The sequence below is a fragment of the Crocodylus porosus genome, unplaced genomic scaffold, assembly GCF_001723895.1.
Source record: "Crocodylus porosus isolate Cpor-Errol unplaced genomic scaffold, CroPor_comp1, whole genome shotgun sequence".
In the NCBI taxonomy this organism is placed as follows: Eukaryota; Metazoa; Chordata; order Crocodylia; family Crocodylidae; genus Crocodylus; species Crocodylus porosus.
In genome coordinates, this window is record NW_017728947.1 from 20,290,524 (window position 1) to 20,297,013 (window position 6,490).

At 42.8% G+C, this 6,490-nt stretch overlaps 1 long non-coding RNA gene across 1 annotated transcript in view; it reads right to left on the reverse strand.

Annotated features, from left to right (window-relative positions):
* Positions 1-552: 552 nt before the first annotated feature.
* The window catches only part of LOC109320917, a 17,884-nt gene continuing 11,946 nt past the window's right edge, over positions 553-6,490 (reverse strand). Inside the window, exon 3 of the long non-coding RNA XR_002103875.1 lies at positions 553-665. This is a non-coding gene — a long non-coding RNA (uncharacterized LOC109320917). The remainder of the gene's footprint in view (positions 666-6,490) is intronic.

Here is a 6,490-nt window from a genome sequence, read left to right on the forward strand (position 1 = left end):
ACTTGTTGCACATTTCCTGATCCAAGATGGTTGGTCCTGGGCCATGCCCAACCAACAGTCAATGTAAGGGAACTGGTCCCAATGTCAGTCATGAACTACTATGTTATGCACGCTTGTGACCTGGTCAACATCAAAGGATCCCATTCCTGGCCAGCCTACCCCGAAGGCCATTCTAATTGGCAGAACTTTGAAATTTCACCCTTAGTCATTTTTATTCCACAATCTCCATATTTGACAAATTTATCAAAATTGCGCAAAATACAACCCAACGGGGTGCTGGAGTTTTCAACTCGGGAGCGACCCTTACCCATTATGTCTCTTTCCAAATTCTGGGCCAAAGAACTCCCAGACCAACGTCCTGACGGACCAACAAATAACAATACTAACAAAATGAGACAGGGAATTAGTATACTCACTCCAAACACGCCCAGGTACCTCGTCCTCGGAGTACGCGGCTGGAGTGACTCAAATGGAAATGGAGGGCCTTTAACCTCCCGGGTGCCCCGACTCACACTTTCAGCCTCATGGCAAGCCCAAATTATGGCTTGGTGTGCACTCAATGAGCACGTACGGCGGTCTTGTCGTCTGGCCCTGGGGTGGTCCAAGAGCTCTCCTGCCTGGCTCGCCAGAATTGTTGCACAAGGGGCCGTTCGAGCTCCTGGAGGCTAAGTTCAATTTGGTCCCCAGAAGTGAGTCCACCACAAGCCACAGAGACAAAGCTTTTATTGCTTGCAAGCAGGTCGGCCTGGAGTCGTGAGACTCAGATCAAAGCCGACCCCGAGTGTCTGCTTTCCATTGCTTATATACCCTAGTACAGAGTACTGGAATTTCCCATTAGCGCAGTCGCATTTCAAACTAGCATAGTTGCAAAGTTAGGGACTTTCCAACTGCAAGTCTGCGGTTTGCATGTTTGCACAACAGAGCGGAGAAACAAGCTGCATGCAGATGCTTCCTGAGTACGTTCTCGTAAAAGCAAACGGTTTTCAGCCCCCCGGCTTTTCCCACAGTATTAGCTTTTCTGGTCTTTGTCTGTTTTCCTAGTCAAGTAGGCCAGAAGCCCGGCTAAATTTACTACTACATTCCCTCGTTTGTTGTTGTTTTTTTCCAACAAGTTAGATATTTATAGCCATTAGCCTTTCAACTTTTAGTTTTTCTTTCTTTTTACTTCCTGCTATTTCAACATACAAATTATATACTTCATTTCCGGTTGATGAGCTATTCTGCATTTGCTTGGCAGCACAACTTAAGCAATATTGTACTATCATAACCACTAGGCATACTCCAATAAAAACAACAAACAATATCAGCAAACTATGAATGAAGGTAGAGCCTAAGGAACTGAAAATAGAGGTAAACCAAGAACTCAAATTCCAACTATCTGACTCATGCAATTTAGCTGCTTCTTTTCAAATATGTTTACTTGAATCTTGGACTTCTTCTAAATTATAAGTACAACATTCTTTACCCATTAAAGCACAGACTCCTCCTCTGTTGGCTAGTATATAATTTAATGCAAGTTGGTTTTGCAATGTCATTTGCCTTATTTCCTTCATTTCTGTGTTTATCAAAATTATCAACAGTAGCATTAGCAATCTTTTCCAGAGATGCTGCAACTTCCTTTATCTCGGACATTGCTAAGCCTGCGCCATAGCTGGGGAACACTATACCCCAAAACCTTTGATTTTCTGTAATTTCGCGAACATTGCAAATTCTCCCTTTAGGTAAGTGAGATTTAATAGTAAAGGCAGGATATGCTGCAGAGACATAGCACGTTCCTCTTCAAACACAGGGAAGATTTTTATAGGCCTTATCTTCACACACAAAATAGTGACCAGCTAATGCAGTGAATCCACCTGTATTACAGCATGGGGACATCATCCATTGTGAATAATAGCCTGAAAATTGACCTGCAGGGGAATAGTTAGATATCCAAGAACCATTAGAAAACCAAGCACCATTTATCTTAAATTCTACTTCGTGCTTACTGACTCCTACTGCAACACGAGATCCATTACAGGTCCAACAGAACTTTCCAGGGGTGGCATAAGCTAATCGTACATAGTCAGACTAGATGCAACTTACATTCTGCCAAGTTTTGTTTCTGTGAAAATCTGAATAGTAAGGGGCTAACATCTGAGTTGCAGTCAAGGGTACTAGTATCATGGGTATTCCTCCGGTAGAGTAGATAGGGACATGACTACATATCCAACAACAAGAGACATTTAAATTTATCCCAATTTGATTAACTAAAGACAAGAACATATTTTCATGAAATGATCTTCTTTGTCGGTGCGGAAGTGTAGTTTGTTTGCAGAGTTTCTTATAACTGATGAGTTAAGTTCATATAAGATGGCCCAAAAAGAAATACTGAGAACTACCCAAATCACAGCTAACCAACTCCACCTCGGGAACCAGGAACTAGGTAGAGGCCTTTTTCCTGTCCCAAAGGGCATAGTGGTGTCATTGGGGCACATCCTCTTCACTGTGTAGTGCCAAATCCTCTTCGCCTGTAGGCACTTGGCTCACTACTGGTCTTGAGCTCTCTGGCTGGCAGGCGTTAGGCTCACTACCAGTCTGTGGAGGCTGATTACAAGATTGATATGGAGGAAACTCTGGGTCTAATGGGGCTGATTTTTTTTTTTACTGTGTGAAGCGTGGATTCATGTCTGGAGTTCTTGACACTTTATTGCAGTGTTGGTGGTCAGGAGTACCTGGAATGGTCAGGAGTACCTGGAAGGTTCCAGTGATGACTTTCATTGACGGATTTTTATATGGACCCAGTTACCAGGCAGGATAGAATGGCATGGCTCATCTGGTTCTTTGGGGAGAGCTGCCTGTACCTGTGAATGAAAAGCCTTAACACACTTCATCAGTGCCTTACAATAGTCCAGAATGATATCATCAAGTGAATGTGTATCGCAAAACTGGGAGGCAACAGGTGGTGAGGTGGGGAGCCTTATGGGTCTTCCCATTAGAATTTCATGTAGGCTAAGCCCAGTCTTTCGGTTGGAGTAGATCTTATACTCATAAGGGCTATGGAGAGTGGATGTGGCCATTTTAGGTGAGTCTCAGCACAAATTTTGGCCAGTTTATTTTTCAGAATGCCATTTTGGCGTTCCACTTGGCATGAGGCCTGTGGATAGTATGGGCAATAAAAGTTCTGTTGGATCTGCAGGACTTTGCAGACTTCTTTCATTATCTGTCCAGTAAAATGTGTTCCTCTATCAGAGTTCAGGGATAAAGGAATACCAAACCTTGGAATAAAGTCTCTGAACAACTTTTTGCTTACAGTGATGGTGTCAGCTTTTGCACATGGGTAGGCTTCTACCCATCCAGAAAACATACATACAACAAGAACATATTCATAAGAACAACATTTCTGCATTTGAATAAAATCTAATTGTAAATTTACAAACAAACAGCCTCCAAGGTGGGGGATGTGCTGCCTTCTTTGTTTTTACAGGCTTTCCCACATTATGGGCTTGGCAAATAGGACAGGTCTGGCAGTACTGCTGAGCCACAGATGGAAAAGTTCGAGCAAACCAATCAAGCTTAACAGCTTCTATCATCCCCCCTTTGCTCGCATGTGCCATGCCATGGTGTATGCGAGCAAAATGAGAAAGAAGGACCACTGGGGCAACCAGATGGCCGTCCGGGGAGCGCCACAAATGGTCAGGGTGTAACAAACACCCAGCCAGTCTCCATGTATGTTTCTCTGGTTCTGGAGCCTGATCTTGGAGGAGGGCAACGTCATGAAGACTTGCCAATGGAGACTGGTCAGTTGGAATAGACAAAAAACACAGGCATAGCCCGAGGAGTGGAAATAGCCGCAGCTTTGGCAGCAGAATCTTCCAGAGCATTCCCATGTGTAACATCATCATAAGGTTTCTGGTGAGCTTGGCATTTAATAATAGCAACAGAAGATAATTGTAAAGCATTCAACAAGACATTTACATATGGATAATCTTGGCACCTTCTGAAGTAAGGAAGCCTCTTTGTTTCCAAAGTTGACTATAATCATGTACAATACCAAAAGCATAGTAAGAATCAGTATAAATATTAACAGAGGCACCAGAAGCTAGGGTGCAAGCCCCAGTGAGGGCCACAAGCTTGGGAACTTGAGCTGAATACACATTAGGTAAGCGATGGCTTTTTATAACATCATATTGGGAACATACTGTATATTCTGCAACAAACAAACCTTTTGAGTTTCTTTGACGCGATCCATCAACATAGAATACTAGATCTGGGTTTTGCAAGGGGTTGTCCTTTGGATCAGTGCAGGGTATTGTTAGGTGAGCAGTGACAAAAATGCAATCATGGGGTTCACCGAAGGGGTAGGAAACAGAGAAACAGGGTTTAAAACAGGGCACCTAGTTAGGGTGACATTTCCAGCAGAGAGAAGCAAGATTTCATACTTAGTTAATTTAGCATTTGAAAGGTGTTGGGTTTCTTTTTTTAGTAAAAGGGCTGCTACAACACTTGGGACAGCAACAATAAGGGGAGAACCTAATACAACGGTAGAGGAAAGTTCAACAGTGACAGAGGCTGCAGCTACAGCATGGAGACATGGAAGGAATCCAGCTGCAACAGGGTCAAGAGCAGAGCTATAATAAGCAATGGGATGGTGCTTGTCTCCATGTGTCTGAGTATGTACTGCAAGTGCAAATCTGTCCTTTTCATGACAGAAGAGAATAAAAGGTTTAGTATAATCGGGAAGGCCTAAAGCAAGAGCTTGTGACAGAGCTTGTTTAATAGAGGTAAAAGTGACTTCAATTTCTGAAGTCCAGGATAAAGGCTCAGGGTTATTAACAAGAATCAGATTTTGCAGCGCCTTGACTATAGAGGCATAGCCGAGTATCCACTAATGGCAGTAGCCAGCCATGCCTAGGAAGGTACACATTTGGGACACAGTAGTTGGTCTAAGGATTTTAAGAATAGCTTCTATTCTGGAAGAGGAAAGCAGTTGTTCTCCAGCAGAAATATCATGACCTAAATAGTGGACACGAGGAAGATAAAGTTGTAGCTTTTCTTTAGATGACTTATGGCCTTTTAGGGCAAGGGAGGTGAGGAGAGTTAAAGAATTAGTTTTACAGGCTTCAAGGGAGGTAGATGCCAAGAGCAAATCATCAACATATTGTACAAGCACAGAATTTTCTTTAAATATTATGTCATCTAGATCTTTCTTTAGAATTTGAGAAAAAAGAGAAGGGGATTCAGTATAGCCCTGGGGCAATAGCGTCTAGGTATACTAAAGTCCTTGATAGGTAAATGCAAAGAGAAGTTGTATAGGATAGAGTGTATAGGAATAGAGAAAAATGCAGAACACAAGTCAACAACAGTAAAATAACAAGCATTAGGAGGAATACAGGACAAGATAGTAGCTGGATTTGGTACAACAGGAAAAGTAGGTAAAACTCCAGAATTTACTGCACGGAGATCTTGTACAAAGTGAAAGGTATTCCTTTCAGGTTTTTTTTTTACAGGAAGAATAGGCATATTACAAGGGCTCTTAGTCAGGACAATGATACTTTGCTTTAAAAGGGCAGTTATAAAAGGGCGTATCCCTTCTTCGGCTTTTGGACAAAAAGGGTATTGAGCAACTTTGGGTAAAGGCTTAGCTGGGTTTCATCTAATTTTTACAGGCTGGGCAGTATGGATTTGTCCTACTTCATTAGCACGCTGGGACCAGAGAAATGGAGGGACAGCTTTTATGATTTCTTCTTGCAACACAGAAAGATCGGGGAACTCAGGCTCAGGAGGTGAGCTAGCTAAAGCGGCAAGTACAGCCTTTTCGTGATCACAGGGGACATCTAAATAAACAACATTAGGAGAGCAATAGATAGTACAGCCAAGTTTACAAAGCAAATCTCTGCCTAACAAATTAACAGAACAAGGACTAAGGAGAAAGGCATGTTGATCACAGACTGGACCAAGAGAAACATGTAATGGTTGGGAAACAGGATGGGGAACTATTTGATTTGAAATTCCTACAGCTTTAACAACAGCAGAGGAGAGGGGAAAATTCTTCAGCTCAAAGAGTAGAGCGGCTTGCACCAGTGTCTACTAAACATTTTGTAGAGATGCCATTTATCACGCAGGAAATGAAGGCATCATTTTGATTAAGTAGGAGAACCAGGGCTGTGATGATGTTACTATTTCTCAGGCTGGCCTAACAGGAGGCTCCCTGATTCGGGACAGAGAATTGTGTGAGAGTATGTGGTGGCAAGTTAAACATCATCCCTGGCTGGCTAGGCTGGTAAGGACATTGAGCCTTCCAGTGTCCTTGTTGGTCACAATAAGACAACGGTCATTCTTTTGGGACTGAAATCCTCCTCGTCCCATCCCACGACCACGTCCCCTGCCTCTGAACTGATCTTGATGGAAACCGTGGCTTCTGCCCCTGCCTAAAGTCTGTAATTGTAATGACATTAGCTTAGTTTCTGTGGATTCCTTTTTCTTTTCCTGGCAGGTTGTACAATGATTTGCA